This window comes from Gouania willdenowi, chromosome 22 (genome assembly GCF_900634775.1).
Source record: "Gouania willdenowi chromosome 22, fGouWil2.1, whole genome shotgun sequence".
NCBI lineage: Eukaryota > Metazoa > Chordata > Actinopteri > Blenniiformes > Gobiesocidae > Gouania > Gouania willdenowi.
Genome location: NC_041065.1, coordinates 34,242,438 through 34,264,782, shown reverse-complemented (window position 1 = coordinate 34,264,782; position 22,345 = coordinate 34,242,438). Strand labels below are relative to the sequence as shown.

General features: G+C 37.1%; 1 pseudogene; it reads left to right on the top strand.

Moving 5' to 3' along the window:
• Positions 1-6,420: 6,420 nt before the first annotated feature.
• LOC114455901 (spectrin beta chain, non-erythrocytic 1-like) overlaps positions 6,421-22,345 on the top strand; it is a 36,077-nt pseudogene continuing 20,152 nt past the window's right edge.

Genomic DNA, 22,345 nt, shown 5'->3' with positions numbered 1-22,345 from the left:
AAGCAATAAACACTGAACATTTCCTACATATTCTTCAACATTAGGTTAAACCTTATTGTGAGTTATTATTTATTTTAACCTTATAAATGCTGCATTTGTTCCATTATGAATGTGTAGTGTATGAATCTGATAAAGTAAACAAACCTGTGCTTCCCAGTTTTTCCCTTAAAAGGACACGTGTGTGTGTGTGTGTGTGTGTGTGTGTGTGTGTGTGTGTGTGTGTGTGTGTGTGTGTGTGTGTGTGTGTGTGTGTGTGTGGCTCCACTACAGTGTAAACACACACTCCAGGAATAGTTGACTATTGATCAGGTTCTTCTCATCCATCCAAAGTGCTTCACATTGTAACCAAAACATTATTGATAACAATGGCCCAGCATTCACTTATTGATCATCATTAATATGCTTAATAAACACTTTAATATTGACTAGTTTACCTCAGATTACTGCTAGAGCTTCATTTCCCACCTTTCCTCTCCTCTTCAGTCAATGTGCTTACACACACACACACACACACACACACACACTCATCCTGAGCCACACCCATCTCCAGTTTCATCCTCTACATCCGACTGAGCTGCTGGTTTAATGTGTTGTTGCTCAGAATGCAGAGTAAGCATCAGCCTCTGGTTTATTTACACGTTAGATTCTCTGAAACAAAAATTATATTAATAATAAAAAAATCATTGATATCTTTTTAATAGTTTTGGGGTCACAAAAAATAAAGATTTTTGGGGTCCATCCATAAAGTTAGTAAAATGATGGTTCTATGAATTTATTTATTTATCTGAATAATATCCACTGTTATCCAGGAACGTTAATTATTATTATTATTATAGTCATCTTAAAGATGGAAATTCTGGTTTTAATCACTAATAAAATGGTTCAAAGTGACCAAAAATGGTGGAAAATATGGTGAAATGGGATTTTAAAAACCACAGAAATTGGTTCAAAGTTACAAATTGTGAGTAATTAAATTTTAAAATGCATGGAAATATGTATTTCTGTTAAGTTTTGTGTATTTTTGTGACACAAAAATGTCTTGAAAGTGGTAAAAATGTACAGAAAAGACAAGAAATGTGATGTAGAAGTGTCAGAAATGGGAGAAATGTAGCAAAAATACAGTAAAAGGAGCAAAAATATGGCAAGAAAAAGTGATGAAAATAGGTTCAAATATGGTGTTTGGTGTAGTTGCAGAAAATGGGTAAAAATAAGCAAAAATTGTCTCAAATTGTTAAAAAAATATTCTTAGTTCCCTCCCAGTGTCTCGCAACCTCAAACGGGGTCCTGACCCCAGGTTGAGAACCCTGTAGTAGATGATGTTGTATCTCCTCACACACTATTGCACCAAAAATCTTTCCTCGTACACGTTAAATATTTTCTAGTAGTACTAATATACTCTTTATATTCAATGCTAATAAGTAGGAGGGATTATAGCCAATGGGAAGCCTGGATTTGCTTGTCCCCGCCCCTTTATTAGCATACTATAGTAGTGCTAATAGTGAATGAACAGAAAGATATAAACATCTACTTTCATCACAGTGTGAGCCTCAAAAATGTCATTGTGTCTGATTCCAGGGTCACATGATCAGAATTCATGTCATCATCTTATTTTTCTAGTTTTGTGTATTTTTTGTTGATTTGTGTATTATTATGTAGTTTTTCTACATTTATTTTAGGGGCCACACAATGTTAGACAGTGTGTGTGTGTGTGTGTGTGTGTGCGTGTGTGTGTGTGTGTGTGTGTGTGTGGTGATAAGGGGATTCCCACTGGTGGGTGGAGCTTCACATGTTGATAAGAGCCGTGTGGGGAGCATTGATACTGAGCAGGAGGTGGTGGGAGACCTAAAAGATGTCATCATCATCATCATCATCATCATCATCATCATCATCATCATCATCATCATCATCATCATCATCATCATCATCATCATCATCACTAAATATAAATTATGAAGCAGCTTTTTGCTTTTTATAGGAATCATTTTGAAAATGATTTACATGAAATATTGAACATGTTTATCACGGGAACACAAACATGTGATTGTATCTGATCTGAGGGTCACATGATCAATAATAATGTCAGCATTAGAATAAACACCAATGATCTGAGCTTTAACACAGAAACATCAAAGGCTTTGTGTGTTTTTAGATATTTTGTGTATTTTTCTGTCATTTTGTATAGTTTTGTGGTCATTTTGTGTCTTTAAGTGATTGTTTTATATATCTGTGTGTTTTTTTAGTCTTTGAAATCTTTTTGTGTTTTGCTTTTATTTTGTATACTTTTGTTAACATTTTGCGAGTTTTTTTGTGAGTTTTTGGAGATATTTGCTCTTTACGTTTTCTTTCATATTATTCTTGAATCACAATTTATTCTAGACAAGATTTAATATTTATTTCAAACACTTTTAAAAGTATTGAACTAGTGCTGAAAATATTTGAATGTATAACAGTGAAGTTTTGCTCCTTATATGAGACACTAATGCTATTTCCTACCAAAGAAAGGACATGTGGCCCCGCCCCCTCCCTGTGTGTATGATAAGAGAGTTATGCTACGGTTAGATAGAGATAGAGCTACTGTATCTAACCGTTAACACACCAATCATCATTCAGAATATGGAAAAAGAATATGTTTGAGGAAATAAACATCTACGTTTACTGTTGTCATTACATGTACATTTTCTTCATTTTTGCATTTTTGTTGTCAATTTTTGTGCATTATTGGTGTCATATTCTGTATTTTTGTTTGTTTTACAAGTCATTTTGTGTATTTTTTCTGTCATTTTGGGAGTTTTTGTTGTAATTTTGTATGTTTTCGGAGTCATTTGTGTGATTTTAGTATTCTCGTCATTTTGTGTATATTTCAGTAATTTATTGGATTTTTGCAAATTATTGGTGTCATATTCTGTATTTTTGTTGTTGTTTTGTGTATTTTTGCATAATTTTGTTGTAATCTTTAGTTTCTTTTTGTCATTTTATATGTTTTATGAGTCATTTTGTGTATTTTCCCACGTCTGTTGTCGACCTTTCCTTATCGTAGAATCTGAATTCTTTTGGTGAAAAACTGTTTGACATGATGGTAATTATGTTAAATTAATATGATTTCCTTTTCCTTCAGAACACCGTAAAAACTCAAGCTCCATTTGTTCCATTAAATCATTTTCATCACCATCCAAAGCCTCTGAGGACCCCGTCCCCCCCCCCCGCCCCCCACACTGGCCACCGCCATGACGTCCACCACAGATTTTGACAACGTGGAGATCACTCAGCAGTACAGCCACATCAACACCCGCTTTGACCTGTTGGACGAGGAACTAGACAACGACAACAGCTCAGCTCGACTCTTTGAGCGCTCACGCATCAAGGCCCTCGCAGGTGAGTGGCCCTCGGCCTCGGTAGCAGTGGTTCTCAACCTTGGGGTCGCCAGACACTGGGAGGGGGTCGCCAGATGCCTTCAAGCTTTAAGAAGCTAAGAATTTTCTTTTAAAAGTTTGAGTCCATTTCTGCTTATTTTGACCATTTTTCTACAACTCACCATATTTGAACATATTTTCATCACTTTTTCTTCCCATATTTTTGCTCCTTTTAATGTATTTTTGCTACATTTCTCCAATTTCTGACACTTCTACATCACATTTTAATGACTTTTCTACACATTTTTCCACTTTCCAGACATGTTCATCACTTATAAACCATTTCTACCACTTTTACACCTAATGTCACATATTTTAACCATTATTGTCACTTTTTACCGCTTTTACCCATATTTCATCATTATTTTTTGCCAATTTAACCACATTCACAATTTTTAATGATAGTTTTAAACTAATCTTTCCAACATTTTTAAATTCCATTACCCATATTTGCAACTTTTGTCTAATAGTTTTTAAAAATCCCATTTCACCTCCTTTTCCACCATTTTATTAGTGATTAAAACCATGATTTCCATCTTTAAGATGACTATAATAATAATAATAAACGTTCCTGGATAACAGTGGATATTATTCAGATGAATAAATAAATATGGTTATCACAGATTCATAGAACAATGGACCATCATTTTACTGACTTTATGGATGGACCCCAAAAATCTCTCCTTTATTCCCCCTTATAGATGGTCCTGTCTCCACATGACTGTTCTTCAATGTTCATGTCTGTGTTCAACCACCTTCAGCTACAGTGGGGGTCCCTGCTCTATGGAACCTTTATTTTGGAGGGTCCCTGCTCTCTGGAACCTTTATTTTGGAGGGTCCCACCTTTATTTTGAAGGGTCCCCCCTCTCTGGGACCTTTATTTTGGAGGGTCCCACCTTTATTTTGAAGGGTCCCCCCTCTCTGGGACCTTTATTTTGACGGGGTCAGGGGCTGAAAAGGTTGAGAACTACTGCACTAATGGATGTTTTTCTGATAAACAGAGAAGTTATGTTACTTTGTAAAGGTTGAATAGTGTGACCTCGCTGTGAAAATATCTCATGCTGATGATTTTGGGGAGCGTTTTTTATGAATTCTGTGTCACACACTCGTAGCAGCAGCTGAACACAAACCCTCACCCCCTCCATTGGATCAGTAACACATTCTCTAAATGTTCTCCGTCTGAGCGTTGTGGACAGCTGCCCCGTCCCCACCGTCCACACACCACACATCTCTGACATGTGTGTGTGTGTGTGTGTGAGCTGCTATAGGTTGTTTCCCACTGTTTGAAAATAGCAGCGTTTCTGTGTTAGACGTTTGTGTTACAGGAAAACACAAGAGAAGGTCATACCTTTGTGTTGGTTGTGAAGCTGCCAGTATACAGTAGGTCAGTCTCCAGATGGTACAGAAACACCTAAAATACCAGAAAGATGATTGTAAAATGACTCCAAAAAACATAAAAACTGCTTAATACACAAAAAGGACAACAAATGACTGCAAAAATGACCGTATAATACACCAAAAATAGAGAAAAATACACTAAATTACTCAATTAAAATCACCTAAAATACCAGAAAATTACGCAAAATGACTCCAAAAAACATAAAAATTTACAACTAAATACACTAAAGTCTGCAAAAAAGACCATATAATATGACAAAAACAGAGAAAACACACAAAATGACTAAATATAAATCACTTAAAATATACAAAACTACAATATATTATACAAAACCGACTAAATAAAAAAACTGAAAAGTATGCAAAATGACTAAAAAACATACAAAATGACTCATAAAACACAAAACAAAGGAAATATACAAAAAAAAAACAAAAAAGACAAAAGTAACAAAGTAAATGATGTCTCTCTTTGATCAGTTGATTAGCTTAGCAGTTAGCACACATCTCATTTGTTGGTTTAAATGGTTGATAGGTGACTGATAGATATTGTACATCTCTACCTATTACCGTATCAACTATGGCAGCCAATCAGCTGTTTCGATTAGGCGTCTTGTTTTTTTAAGTCTTATTTTCACGTTGGTTTTCTCCAGGTTGTCCATCGTGTCCATTTTCTCATCGTCACTGGTTTTTAGTGTTTGTTGAAGTGATTTCCGTTTGCATGTCAGTGCTGTGGTTTAGAGGTAGTGCTGCACTGATGTTTGTGTAATGTAATCAGTGTGGGGGGGGGGGGGGGGGAGCACTTTTACCACATTCAGATTTACAGCTCGTGCTTTCACACAGCAGACATTATTACGACTTTATTTACACAAAGAATCACAAATGCCTTTGCATTCATCAAAGTCAGCATTAGAATAATATCTATCAGAGCATTAACACAGGAAACAACAAAGAAGATTTTGTCCTTGTTTAATGTCTTTTTTTTTAACTTTTAGTCATTTTGGATGTTTTGAGTAATTTTTGCGTATTTTTCTGTCATTTTTGGAATTTTTGTGTTTTGTTAGTCATTAAGGGCTTATGTTACAAAACTATATTCCCTCTTATCTCACTAACTTCCAGGATTTAATGAGTGTGTGCTGGACTACAAAGCTCGCTAACAGAGCAAAATCGCCATGGTAACTTAGGCTGAATGACTTGCCTGGTCGGGACCAGGTTTTGTTCTGGCTAGGATCTTAGCGAGTGCTAAAGCCCCGCCTCCTGACCAATCAGATCTCTTGTGTGGATCTGATCTGATGCTGATGGGGAGAGAGAATATTTAGACAATGATGCATAATTTCATTTACTGATGACGACATTTAGGAAGGATATAGATTTATATCTGATGGACTGATCTACAGTCAGCTGATGAAGAATCACAAGTCTCTCTTTTCACTCTCTGATGACTATGTTGGAGTGCTGAAAGTAATGAAAGCATGTGGAACATATCGTATGCATGGTTGGGACGAAAGAAACCACATTAAACTGAAGCGAAAGCTCCCGTGCCACCTTAGAGTGGAGGCAGAGCGTCATTATGTTAGCAGCAGAGAGGAGGAGGAGGAGGAGGAGGAGGAGCAGGAAGAGGAGGGAGCATGAGTGAACGTGAGAGGGATCTGCAAAGGAGGACAGAGGAACAGAGGAAGAGGATCTACAACATGAGCAGCCCGTGTCTGCTGAGCACGGCCCCCGTCAGCCAACCCCGGCTCAGAGAGGTCAACATCAACCTGAAGGCCACCAGCACCAGGACCAGCACCAGGACCAGTACCAGGACCAGTACCAGGACCACCAAGGACCCTAGTCCACCCCACGCCCCTCGGGACAGAGGAGAACCACCTGTGAGGATCGCTGTGAGTAGCAGCCGGAGTCGTAGCACCCCCCCTGTGCACCGGTCCCACGGAGCAGACAACAAGAAGGTGCAGCAGGAACGAGTGCATCATCATCATCATCACCACGAGAAAAAGAATGGAGCCCTCCTGCACGTCCCGTTTACAGTCTGTGCCCTGTCCTCCTCCTCGTCCTCGTCCTCCTCCTGCACTCCCAGACGTCCTCACCTCTCCATCGCCCAAACCAACCCGGGTCCCGTCCTGTCCACCTCCTCCTCTTCCTCCTCCTCCAGGAGCATGAAACGAGCACGCTGGCTGAGCAACAGCACCTCCAACATCTGTTTGAACTCCATCCTGGACGGACGCTTCAGACAGCTCCAAGGTACCTCTGAGAGTGAGAGTAGTGTTTGTTTCTGATTCACTGCTGATGGATTATTGTCTATAAAGGTTATTTTATTGTGACGCTGTCATAGTTCTAATGTCATACTAACTAGGGATGGACGATATGGACCAAAAGTCATTTCTTGATATTTTTTCTCAAAATGCCGATAAACAATATTAATCTTGATATTTTCATCTCGATAAAATCTGACCAGAAAGACAATCCTGGGTTAAATTAGCCACACAAACACATTTATTATAAAAAGCTTTTTCTCCTCTAAGGGACAGCACGTGTGAGTGAGTATGTTAGGATGCACTCAGAAATACATCTCAGCTTTTCATGCTGTTCTGAAAAGTAACAAAAGCAGAAACTTCTAGTATTTTAAAAGCTAAAATAATCTATAAAAATATATATCTCTGAAATATAGAAAAATGTAAAGGACACTGTTTGACTGTACTCTGCAATTAATATGAAATACTTGTTATAATGTGACTTGTACTGTGTAATTGTATAAATAAACACAAGTTAGAAAAATAGAAATACGTCTCGATATTGGCGATATTGTCATTTTCTATATTGCCGATATATTTCCCAGCCCTAATATTAATGTAGAATGACCATATGTTGATTTCCAGAAAAAGAGACACTTGGAAAAACCTTGGCATACTCAATACACTCAATGTTTTTTTTATCTACCTTGTAACAGCAAAATACATTATAGTATATAAATAATTAATTTCTCTCTTTATGACAAAGACTTAAAAAATAACTCAAGTCAATCACCTTTATTATACATCATAACAATCTGTCCTTAAAAAATGTTGTCATCGGCGTGCGCCGCAGAGACGCTGCTACAACAACAACAACAAGGCTCCACTAGTGAAAACCTTCTATTGAGATAATAATGCTGCGGTCAGTATGTCGTTGAGTGACTTTTACCGTTTATACAACACGAGTATGTGAGTTAAAGTCACGTTAACCATCCTCCTGCGTTAACATCTTTCTGTTTTGATTCAGAGCTATGCTAATAGCGTAGCCCAGCTAGTTACCCCGTAACTGCGCATGCGCCAGTTTTGGTTCAGTGCTTCTGCCTTCGTCACACCCAGATATCCCGCCCTAAACCACTACACTGCCTCATGATTGGTTCTAACCGGTTTGGTTGTGAAAGGAAAAGGTGGGAACAGCACAAGATGGATTCTGGTGTTTGTGAAGACCAGGAGAATCCATCTAGCAGGGTTAGGGTCACCTGACAAGACGTGATAAGAGGACATGTCTGGGTAAACCGGACGTATGGTCACCTAATACTAACATACTTATGCTAACGTACTACTTATACTAACGTACTTATACTAACGTACTTATACTAACGTACTACTTATACTAACATACTTATACTGACGTACTTATACTAACGTACTACTTATACTAACGTACTTATACTAACGTACTACTTATACTAACGTACTTATACTAACGTACTACTTATACTAACGTACTTATACTAACGTACTTATACTAACGTACTACTTATACTAACGTACTTATACTAACGTACTACTTATACTAACGTACTTATACTAACGTACTACTTATACTAACGTACTTATACTAACGTACTTATACTAACGTACTTATACTAACGTACTACTTATACTAACGTACTACTTATACTAATGTACAAGTATATAGTAGACAGTATATACTATAGTATATAGTAGACAGTATATACTATAGTATATAGTAGACAGTGAGTGTGTAGTGTATAGTCTGTTAGTATGTAATTTTGTACACAGCCATCGACTACCATTCTTGGTTGTAATTTATTGTTCCAGAAGCCAGAGCTTTGCCCCAATTATTCACATACTCGCCCTGTAAATAATTCATGTGCAACTGAAAAGGTTTGTAATGTTTTTTTTTTTTTTTAAGCTGGAGTTAAACGTTCATGTTTTAGAAAGTTAACAGAAGTATTTAATTTTTACCTAATCTCCACGTGACCCTTAGACCCCACAGACTCAGAGTTTTCATTCTTGCCTTCTTTACTCATTGTCTTCAGGGTAAAACAATATATTTCTCTGACAGTTTAACGTGTTATTCAGGTTTTAAATCTAACTTTTTCAATTATCAGACACAGAGCTAAACTATAATAACCTCATGTAAAGCATTTTTACAATATTCACGAGTGGTGAAATTCCCCAAAGTTGGTGTTCAACAAAAAAAAATGAAAAATTCACATAAATAAAAATAGTTTCATATTCCAATAAAAAGTAACATTTATATTATAAATTAAAACAGATCAGATTATTTATTACATTCCCACATGTAGTTATGAACCAATAATAATAGTAAATAAAGTATATGTTCATATTTCCAGAGTGTGTGAGTCTAGAACCAAAGTAATCTGTGACTAATCATTAGTGATGTGAACAGTCTATGTTCATAGCTCTATGCTGATCACATTACAGGGAGCTGAGACATATGCTAAGTAGTTTACTGAACATGTTCCAGACCCAAACACACACTGACTATTTAGAGGAGCTGACATGTCCACCAGATATGATGTATAGCAGATCTATTTATGTAGGAGGAGCTTATTACTATACCATATTTACCTTTATATGTGATGGAGTTACTGATATATTGGAAGAACAATAAGGACACACCCCCTCACTATATAATCCATATCTATAAAGTATTGATCAGATCAAACATCATTTACAGTGTAAATATTGAATAATCACCCTAACCCATCATCACTGCGGGGTTGGACTGATGACGTCAATACTGTATGTTTCAAAATTTTTTCCCCTTTTGAAAAAATTCTGACATTTTTCAGACTTTAGCTTCTTTTTGATAATAAATATTCCTTTTTTCCTTTTTTTTGTCAAATTTTTGTAAGTTCTTTTTGACACTTTTATCCAATTTTTGGCCACTTTTCATTCAAATAAACTAACTTTTGCCCAATAAACACCACTTGTTTCCTTTTCCTCTACATTTGGCCTCTTTTTGTTCCACATTTTTGTCCTTTTTCACTATTGTTTGCCATATTTTCTATTTAAACTACCCTCCCTTTGCCATTAATAACCTCCTTCCTCTTCATCCACTGCTTCTGGACCATTTGAGTCACTTTTCACACTTTTCCTGACATGTTTTTGTTACTTTTGGACCTTTTTTGGCACCTGTTACCATGTCTGCTTCCACTGGGGTCGACGTCCACCCCTGGTTCACACTAAACTCTTCTAGAAGGTCTTTATAATCCTGACAGGTGGGCTGATAGTGATGGGTTTAGTACGAGCTGAACACGTATAAAGACAGACCAGGAAGTAAACAGGAAGTATCCATCAGCATGAATAAGTCACATGGTTAAAGTCAACGAGCAGATTACTGAGAAAAAACACAGGAATATTTAGTAGAACTTAATAAGAAGAAGAACAGAAGTGTGATGAGAAGTGACTGAAGATACAGTTTAGATGATTTAACATAATTATACACTTTAAGTTTTAATCCCTGCACAAAAACAACTCCTTAAACAATTGAAACCAGTTACAACATTCTTCAAAAAGTCTTTAATAACCACAGTAATACACAAAACAGAAATGATAAAATATCTCAGGTAAATACATAATGAGTGATTGATTAAATATTTTCTTTAAATTATATATTTTGGTTTAATGTTTCCACTTTCTGTCACATACTGTACAGTCTTAATTTAAATATCAATCTTTTCATAAAATAAACTTGTTTTTACTCTGTTAAACTATTTATTTTTAGGTTTTGATGATAACTAATATGATGTTAAGTATGTTGATCAGATGAGGTTTTGTGATCATTTTCAAAAACTAAATTACATTAAATGGTGTGAAAATGTATGTATTGATAATTTTCCACCGATATTCTCTCCATGTTCTGATTCTCACTTGTTCTGAGTTTGTGGAGTGTTGGACTGAGTCATACTTATGATAGATTCTGGACTCTGATTTCAATAAATGCTGACCTTGCAGTAACTGCTCTAGAATCACAATTTGAATTTCAAGAACGTAACTTTTTATTAATTGATGAACGACGTCCTTGAACTACAAAATAATCAGTTTCTCTTTGTTCACCACTGACTCATCTTTTTCACCCAAAATGTTTTCAACATAAAGTATGAAACTGATTAACATTTTATCGGTTATAATATATCAATATAAAATATAAATAGTAACTTAGTGACATATTACTGCTGCTCAGAACATGTAAATCTTAGATGATCACTGAGTGCACCCTAACACTGACCTTATCCTAAATAAGCCACACGACAGAACTCACTCACACGTGCTGTCCCTTAGATGAGAAAAAGCCAAAAGTGGGACATATTGATCAGTTGTTTGTTAATAAATGTCCCATTGTGTCATTTCTTCCTTTTGTTGTCCTATGTATTCTTGTTACTTTGTGTTTGTTTTGGTCATTTTGCAGGTCTTTCTGAGTCGTTTTGTGTATTTTTTTGGTATGTATATTGTTCTTGGATTTTGTATTTTTTTTTCTGTTGTGTCTTTTGTGCATATTTTTCTCTTTTTGTGTATTTTGTTTTTCTATTAAATATCTGTCTTGTTATTTTGTGCATTTCTCTGTTTATTTGTGTTTTTTTGCAGTCATTTTGTGTATTTACTTCTGGGGGGCGCTAGTTAGCCATGTTTGTGTTATTTTTATAACCATTCTTTAAAGCCATTATCCAGAGGATGAAAAGTGAACATCTGAATGTCCCGCCCTAAACAGCTCCACTTCCTCCCCCTGCCTCTGCCAATCTATCAGAAGCCACGCCTCTACTTTTGTGCAACATAACAATAATGTTTAACACATTGTTGGTATTGTTTTTCACTAATAAAACACTTATGGTAGTTTGATTAAAACATGTTTATTACCTGTCTGTTTGGAATCCTTTTAAAAGCCGAAGCCCCTCCCCCGTTTATCTGCTAGCTTTGTACTCGTACTTTTCTTTAGTTTTTTAGTAGAAGCGTTGGAGTTTGGGAGCGCTCCTCTATGATGCTACGCTGCTCAGAGTGACACACGTGCACAGTTTACGCACACGCATTCACTTTGATTAACAGTCTTCGCTACAGGAAGTTGAAGCCTATTGGCTGAGCGATTGCAGCGCAATTTTGTATTTGTATAGGGGTCTATAGGACGAAGGCGGGACTTATATACATTAATGTATATGAATGACCACCAGCAGTAGATCATAGTAAAACAATAGTTCGGGATTTTTTTACATTTCAAAAGAATGAAACATAAACATAGATTTCTCAGAAAGTCCAGATATCAGCTTTAAGCTCTGTGATTTTATTTTATCCAACAAATCCAAACGTGAGTATTAATAGAGATTAATTTGGTTGATTTTTTTCCGTTGTGCGTTTCTTGTTCATCCGTTTCATTTGACTTTGTTCTTTGTGAACAGCCGTGAGCGTCCACGTGCTTCCTTTTGGTCCCTCGAGCTCTCATCATCCAACCTGTGCTTCAGCTGCAAACAGCACACACTTCTTTTTGTGTTTCAGTGTGTGTGTGTGTGTGTGTGTGTGTGTGTGTGCTGACAGTGCTAATGGAGCTCTGAGTTGTTTGCATGTTTTAATCGTCATTACTTTTTCATGGCGTGGTTTTCCGTGTGGATGTCGGGGGCGGCGTGTGCCCGTAGTTCTGCTGAGGGAGCACAATGAGGCATGATTTATTTACTCTTCAGCGTTTGCACCACATGTTTCCTAAACAATATCTCCTCATTTCTCTCCTTTCTTTTTTTGAAGGGGTGAAGTAAGGCAGTGTTTCTCAAATGGGGGTACGTGATGTCACTACTTTAGAGAGGGCGGGAAATGAACAAATAAAGTGTCAGTGTTGGTCGCACCCCAAATCTGTTCACTAGATCAGTGTTATTCAACCATGGGGTCTCTATGAGAAAGAACTCATGAGGACACATGAAAGCCCTCAGAAAATGCTTTGATGTTTTCCTTATGAGAGAACTCATACGAACACATCAAAACATGTCACCTCTGAGGAAGACTGGCAGTTGACAGTCGAAACATGTCTGGAGATAACATTTCCTGAAAATCCTGAAAATTAACATATATCCCATGTGGGGTCACCTAAAATTTCTGAAAAATTAAAAAAAATGTTTTATATATTTAAAATGATTATTCTTTATTATTATTATTATTAAAACAACACAATCTTAAAGAACTGTATGTGTATACATTTACTGTGTGAAATCTAAATCTAGTTAAACTAAAACAGAGTAAAAAAAAAACTGAGCTCAAACACAATTAAAAACTAATTCTGGAAAAAATGGTTTTGGGGCCAGAAATTCTTAATATCAAAATGGGGTCACGATCCACAAAAAGTTTGGGAAACACTGACTGTAAAGGTGCACATGCTTTGATTTACTGGTATTAGTAAAGAAAATGCCTGTAGTCCACTACTATTAATTCTCCTCTAACATCTCCTATCTTCTCATTTCTTTCTTTTTTTTGGGTCTGAATCATTCATTGCATGAGTCATTATGGATGCAATCTTTGGCACTCAGTGGTTATTTTAGGTTCAGGATTAAACAGAACAGACTTGAAAGACGCTTCATCTCATGTCATCCCTGATCAACTTCTGAACGAGTGTCTTTGCACTGAGATGACGTAGAAATCTTATGAGTTTACAAGGTTTTCTCTAAAGTTATTGCTCCAGTTTGAACTATATTTTGTCACCTGGTCCAGGATCTATAGCCAAGTCCTTAGATCAGTGGTTCTCAAACTTTACAGGCCTGACCCCCAAAATAAAGGTCCCATAGAGCAGGGACCCTCCAAAATAAAGGTTCCATAGAGCAGGGACCCCCACTGTAGCTGAAGGTGGTTGAACACAGACATGAACATTGAAGAACAGTCATGTGGAGACAGGACCATCTATAAGGGGGAATAAAGGAGAGATTTTTGGGGTCCATCCATAAAGTCAGTAAAATGATGGTCCATTGTTCTATGAATCTGTGATAACCACATTTATTTATTCATCTGAATAATATCCACTGTTATCCAGGAACGTTTATTATTATTATTATAGTCATCTTAAAGATGGAAATCATGGTTTTAATCACTAATAAAATGGTGGAAAAGGAGGTGAAATGATATTTTAAAAACCACAGAATTGGGTTAAAAATTGTAAATTAAAGTGGATAAAAACAGACAGAAAAAGTGGTAAAAAGGGTTCAAAGTGTCAATATGGCTTAAAAGTGGCAGAAATAGGGGGAGGGGAGGGTTGGGTTAGTGTCATTTAAAAAGTAGAACAGGGATGTTCAGAAGCGTAGGCAGCCTTCTACTCTTAAAGCTGCAGTTCGTAAAATTCCTCTCTCCACTCCGTTTTGAAACCAAAGACTGAAACTAAATCTCCCATACCAGTGTATTTTCTGAACGCTCTCAGCGACTGACAACCATCACTCCACTTCCAGACTATAGAATGAATTCACCTTGAATAAGCTGTTCTTGGTTTACACACATCTGTGTGTGTGTGTGTGTGTGTGTGTGTGTGTGTGCGCGTGTTCCATGAGGACACAAAGTGTTTTGTTCCTCCTCAGTGTTTGTCTTTATTCTGTTTCTTCTTTTTCCTTTTAATTTGCTGTGTCACTGTTGTGTCTAACGCTGTAATGGAGACTTCTGCTGGAATGTAATCATTACACTTTTACTACCAAGGGTACCTGAACTCTCCTCAACTTCAATAGTAACACCTAAAACATCTGATGGAGCACATGTTTGTAGAAAGATCTCTGATTGGCTGAAGTCCAGTGTTTCGCTTCAGGATTTATAAATGTCATTTTACAGAACCAGGAGAAGGAGATTAGCTATTGAATGTGGTTAAACTGGCCAAAAATAGCATGAAATATGGTAAAACAATAATGGGTCAACATGTGTGACATTAGGTGGAAAAAGTGCTGAAAATGTCTTGAAAACGGGAAAAAAATGTACGGAAAAGTCATTAAAATGTGATGTAGAAGTGTCAGAAATGGGAGAAATGTAGCAAAAATACATTAAATGGAGCAAAAATATGACAAGAAATAATCATGAAAATAGGGTAAAATATGGTGAGTTTCTTAAAGGCATCTGGTGACTCCCTCCCAGTGTCCCACGTCCCCAAATGGGGTCCTGAACCCAAGGTTAAGAACCCCTGCCTTGAAATACATATTGCATATAGTTACTAAGGGTGGGACGACACACTGGGCTCACGTACGATGAGATACGAGATGTCGGGTTTACCAGATTGATACTGTTGTGGCAGTTTTCTCATTTTCATTTTGGTGCGTCTCTAGTATTAATATTACAACAACTCAACATCCCAGCTCTAATAGTTACTGTATGTTACAATCCTGTGTCAACAAAAGACACAACTGTTCAGCATTTCTGCCTGATTTATGCTGTATGAATCATAACAATCCCACTGAACTTAGAATAAAATTGATAAAGAATTAATTACTAATTAAATAGTTGCAGCCATTGCCAAACTTTTAATTACTGTACTTATTTAAACTGCTTTCAGCCCCTGTCATCATATGCTTCTTCAGTTCTCGCCTCATTTGTCTAAAGTAAACTAAATCAGCTCAGATTGTTTTTCATTATTCATGGAGACGTGTGTTATTCTCTCTTAACTTTGCTCCCATTAGACGAGCGCGAGGCAGTTCAGAAGAAGACCTTCACAAAATGGGTCAACTCCATCCTGTCCCGGGTCGGATGTCGTATCTCCGACCTCTACCTGGACCTGAGGGACGGACGAATGCTTATCAAGCTGCTGGAGGTGTTGTCTGGTGAGAGGCTGGTAAGAACTTTGTCTCTTTGAAAATTGTTCAGGTTTGTCTTCTTCTGCTTAGTCTGATGTTTTTCTTACGTTTGTAGCCAAAGCCCACCAAAGGCCGGATGCGTATACACTGTTTGGAGAACGTGGACAAGGCTCTGCAGTTCCTCAGAGAACAGAGGGTCCACCTGGAGAACATGGGTTCTCATGACATCGTTGATGGTAACCATCGTCTCATCCTGGGACTCATCTGGACCATCATCCTCAGATTCCAGGTACATTATCACCACACGACTGCTGAGAGACTAGAATACGTCATCGTTTTTAATGTCATCACAACATCTCGTAATGAGAGAATCTATCTTGGAAAAGAAAGAGATTCTCAATCCCTGGTACGTCAGTCACTGCTGGTCAGATCCTCTCCACTGATTTCATTACAAAGTAATTGGAATTCTTCTACTAGTGTTATTTTATTTGCATTTATCATTATTTAATTTTTTTGCCAAGTCAGCATACCTCATCATCAAAGGTCATGGAGAGTAATATTTTTGTGACGGCTATGCATGTTTTATTCTTGCAAAAACTAAAACAATACATGATTATTGTATTTTTTTTAATTTTATCGAGATAGTCACTATTTATTTATTTCATTTATTCATACTTCCTACCATTACTAGGAAATTATTATTGTTATTATTATTATTATTATTGTTATTGTTTTTATTTATGTATTTATTTATGTCTTTTTTTTCCTTCTCTTTTATTTTTTACCATGTCAGCATATGTCGCTGACATGGTTCTACACAGGTAGACATAGGTCATGTAGAGCAATATTTTCGTGACCGTTATGCATGTTTTATTCTTGAAAAAAAGTTTTTTTAATCCTGATAGTCACTATTTATTTATTTTTTTCCTATTATTTATTTATTTGTTTATTTTTATTTTTGCATTCACTAAAACTTTAAACTTAAAACTTTAAAAATAAAAAAGTGTTTTTTCTTCCTCTATCCACTCTCACACACACACACGCACACACACACACGCACGCACGCACGCACGCACACACGCACACACACACACACACACACACACACACACACACACACACACACATTGTATTGTGTATATTTGTGTATATTTATCAACTGTCATATTATATATATTATATATATATTATATGTCTATATTGTTCTGTTATTGTGTCTGTGTTTGTTAAAAAAACTAAGAATTTACTCTTATGAACAAAATCAATGGTTGTCTGCTACGTGCACTGACGTATAATCACACACAGCTCGTGGTGTTTAGTTTAAAGATGTTTTAAACTTCTTCTTCTTCACTGAAACAAGTCCAGGTTCATCCACAACATCACAATCAATCTGTTTCACTCCTTTATCTCCTCAGAAATGCTCTATTTTTATCCTTTATCTGACAGCAGCTTGGGTATTTTTAGACTCAAACAGTTTTTCTCACATGATCCACCTTTAAAGAAAGACAAGGAGTGAACTTGGTCCAGTCGTTTCTTTCTTTCTGCAGGAACCAAATGAATCAAAACAGGGCTAATTTTAGTTCTCTTTGTGGGCCGGACTCTCAGATCCACAAACAACAACATTAACTAGAAAAATGTGCATTGCCGCGACAATGCAAGTGGGAATGTTAAAAATAGTTGCTGTATGTGTTTATATATTACCAAAAGCTTTAATATTTGTCGGCAGTACTCAGAGAATGAACAGCATTATGAAGTTATTTAGAGAACCAGGTTCCTCCTGATGATTGCTCACAGGAAGGTAGAAGCAGGCCCTGATCACACTGAGCTAAAGCTACATGTGAAATCAGAGGGTAAACAATGCTAAGCATTCCCACTAAAAGTATAATTATAAGAAAGAAGAAGATTGTTGCAATGTTTTAAGCTACAAATTGTGGCCGTAGCTGCAGAATTAAAGCTTTAACAGCAGTTTTCCTCAAAGTTCATGAGCAACAGCTGTCACACTCTAGCAGACCTAATCAAGCACTCTAAGGACTGCAAAAGCAGCCTAATTTGCATAAAATCTTAAATTACAATAAAAGTAAGCTAGTTAGCATTATACAAATTAGATAATAACATTGTCACTAAACTGCACAACATTTTGATCTTTGAATCGTGTAAATCAGTTAAGATCAGGTTTGTTTACCTTGTTGTTCTCAGCGCTTTCATAAAAATGTAAACCAGGGAAGTGCTACGATCACATTAGCACCGTGCTACGATCACATTAGCACCGTGCTACGATCACATTAGCGCCGTGCTACGATCACATTAGCACCGTGCTACGATCACATTAGCGCCGTGCTACGATCACATTAGCACCGTGCTACGATCACATTAGCACTGTGCTACGATCACATTAGCACCGTGCTACGATCACATTAGCGCCGTGCTACGATCACATTAGCGCCGTGCTACGATCACATTAGCGCCGTGCTACGATCACATTAGCGCCGTGCTACGATCACATTAGCGCCGTGCTACGATCACATTAGCGCCGTGCTACGATCACATTAGCGCCGTGCTACGATCACATTAGCGCCGTGCTACGATCACATTAGCACCGTGCTACGATCACATTAGCGCCGTGCTACGATCACATTAGCGCCGTGCTACGATCACATTAGCGCCGTGCTACGATCACATTAGCGCCGTGCTACGATCACATTAGCGCCGTGCTACGATCACATTAGCGCCGTGCTACGATCACATTAGCGCCGTGCTACGATCACATTAGCGCCGTGCTACGATCACATTAGCGCCGTGCTACGATCACATTAGCGCCGTGCTACGATCACATTAGCGCCGTGCTACGATCACATTAGCGCCGTGCTACGATCACATTAGCGCCTTGCTACGATCACATTAGCACCGTGCTACGATCACATTAGCACTGTGCTACGATGACATTAGCGCCGTGCTACGATCACATTAGCACCGTGCTACGATCACATTAGCACCGTGCTACGATCACATTAGCACCGTGCTACGATCACATTAGCACCGTGCTACGATCACATCACACATTAGGTTGATTTGATTTATTTACCATCCAGCTGTTCCATTTGTGTTTTATTTTTTATTTTTTCCAAATCAGATCCAGGACATTATTGTGGAAACAGGCCAAGCCGACCAGAAGGAAACGCGATCAGCCAAAGATGCTCTTCTTCTGTGGTGTCAGATGAAAACTGCAGGGTGAGCTTTACATGATTATGGTAAAACACTTTAGAGCAAGAACAGTTATTGAAGTACAGTTACTGAGGTCACTTCTCATTCAGTTTGTCAGACTAATATTACAACAATACAAATCTTACAACTTATTTAAAATCAGTCTTTTAAGTCATTTCAAAATAAAGCACATTACTGGAGCCAAAAACTGATATTTTTTTAGTATATCAAAGTATGTTTAGGATTTGGAACAACTTGTTGATTAAAAAATTGCCAGAAATATATTTTGTGACTTGAAATAAATGAAACCTTCCCTCTTTTTCAGATGAAGGACCTCTAAGCCAATGAAAAAATACTTTTAGACAAATATCCAAAACAAATAGATCTGTTTTTTACTCCAACAGTTAATTACAAATTAAGGATCCAAGGATTTAAGCAGCTGAATGTGAGCGCAAAATAATAATATAATATATATATGTATATATATATATATATATATATATGGCAAGCCGTTCAGGAAATTAAATATATATATGAAAGTCTGAATATATATAAGAAAAGTTTATATATATGACTTTATATATATATACTGTATATGAAAAACCCAGACGCCATCTTTGTAGTGATTTATATTGTTTGAAACAGAAGAGTAAAAATGATCTTGTATCATGTTTTCCACCTCACACTGATAGCAGAGGTGTCATTTGAAACGAGGTGCAGCACTTCTCTAGAAAGTTCCCTAATAGCCTCCGTCTACAACTTTTGCCCATTTACTCAGAATCGTTTCACACAGAAGAGATGTGAGAACATGAGTTTGAGCTGCAGCTGATACAACGATTGAAAACATCACACAGTGTCTGTCTTTACTCTTCTGTTTCAAACAATATAAATCACTACAAAGATGGCGTCTGGGTTTTTCATATACAGTATATATTAAGTCTTTCATATATATATATATATATATATTAACACACTTTCATATATATATATATATATATATATATATATATATATATATAAATACATTGTTATATATATATATATAAACTTTTCTTATATATATTCAGACTTTCATATATATATTTAATTTCCTGAATGGCTTGCCATATATATATATATATATATATATAATAACCCTTTAATAATAGTCCTTTTTAGCTTTAGATTTGGGTTAAAGACCAAAGAAGTGTGACAGTTGGCAACTCTGACTCAATTAAATATTTCTTCATTTTTCAGCTCCAAATTTAGCACAATTTCTCAGTAATTGTTATTGGTAAATAGACTTGATTTATGTATCGCTTTATCCCTACACTGAAGTGTTTTACTTTATCAGCTCATTCACACATTCACACACCAATGGGACTGAGCTAACATGCTAGGCACTGGTCAACCACTGGGAGATACTTAGGGTTCAGTGTCTTGCCCAAGGACACTTTGACACATAAACAAGTATAGACTGGGATCGAACCCTCAACCTCTTGATCAGAAGACGACCCCTCTACCATTGGCTCATTGTCTTCAAATGAAAGATGCATAATTTAAAGGCACTTTTTTCAAAATCAAAGGCAGTTTTCCTTCATTTCCGTCATTGACCTCTTTCTTCTGTTTTTATCAGATACCCCAACGTCAACATCACAAACTTCACCACAAGCTGGAAAGACGGCATTGCCTTCAACGCCCTCATACACAAACATCGGTAAGAAAAGAAAAGAAAAGTCCATCTCTCCTTCTCATCGTCTTTGTTTTTTTTATTTTTCCGTTTTATGTTTGCGTCCCAGGCCAGATCTGGTGGATTATAACAGTTTGAAGAAATCCAACCCTACACACAACCTCCACAATGCCTTTAACGTAGCAGAGCAGAAGCTCGGTGTCACTAAACTCCTGGACCCAGAAGGTCAGTGACTCAAAGTAAGAAATGTTGTGGAAAGCTGCATCTTTGAATCTTTCATCTGCTTTTATTTTGTAGACGTGTTCACAGAGAACCCTGATGAGAAGTCCATCATCACGTATGTCGTGGCGTTTTACCACTACTTCTCCAAGATGAAGCAGCTCGCTGTTGAGGGAAAGAGGGTTGGAAAGGTGAGGTGAAATAAAGTCAAACCTTGGTCTCCAGCCAGGGGTGGCCTGGGTCCAAAACTCAGCCATTTCTCTCCATTATCAGAGAACACCATAGAAGCTGTTATTAAGTCAGTGATGCTCAACATGTGACTCTTTATTTCAATTATTATTCCTCCAGGAAACCTTTTTTTTTACCTATATTCTTTCGCCATTTTGCAACTTTCTTTGTTTTATTTTTCAAACTGTTTTTTCAGACGTAAGCTACCATTTGCCAATAAATATCCCTTTTTTCCCAATTTTTGCAAGTTCTTTTTGACACTTTTATCAAATTCTTGTCCTTTCTTAAATTTTTTTGTCCACTTCTTATCCCAAAAAGCTAACTTTTGCCTAATAAATAACAATTGTTTCCTTTTTCTCTACATTTTGCCTCTTTTTCTTCCACATTTTTGCCATTTTTTTTACTATTGTTTGCCACATTTTTCCCATTTAAGCTTCCCTTTTCCATTACATACCACCTGGTTCCTCTTTATTTGTCCATTTTTTGGCCACTCTTGACCCATTTTAGTCACTTTACACTCTTTTCTTTTCTTTTCTTTTCTTTTGCCACTTTTGGACCATTTTTGGCCACCTGTGACCATGTCTACCTTAACTTGCTCGTCAAAAAAACCCAAAGCAAACTGAATCGGCCCACTTTGGGTCTACGGCCCACCGAGACGATTCCCGGTATACCAGATGACCAGACCAGCTGTAAACAGGCGTGGTTGACTGTGTTTTAGAACGGTACGTCGTTCCTCTCCTCCACAGGTGTTGGACCAGGCCATCGAGACCGAGGAGATGATCAATAAATACGAGACGCTGGCCTCGGACCTGCTGACGTGGATTGAGCAGACCATCGTGGTTCTGAACAACAGGAAACTGGCCAACTCTCTGACGGGCGTTCAGCAGCAGCTTCAGGCCTTCAACACGTACCGCACCGTGGAGAAGCCGCCCAAGTGTGTGAAGACCGATCTGTTCTGTTTATTTTCATCTAAATCAGGGGTTCTCAACCTTGGGCTCAGGGGTCAAGAGACACTGGGAGGGGGTTGCCAGATGCCTTCAAGAAACTAAGAATATTTTTTGAACAATTTAAGCCAATTTTTGCTTATTTTTACACTTTTTCCGCAACTACACCAAACTTTTCCATATTTGAACCTGTTCACTTTTTTTTTTTTTTTAAATATTTTTGTTCTTTTCAATTCATTTTTTCTACATTACTACCATTTCTGCCACT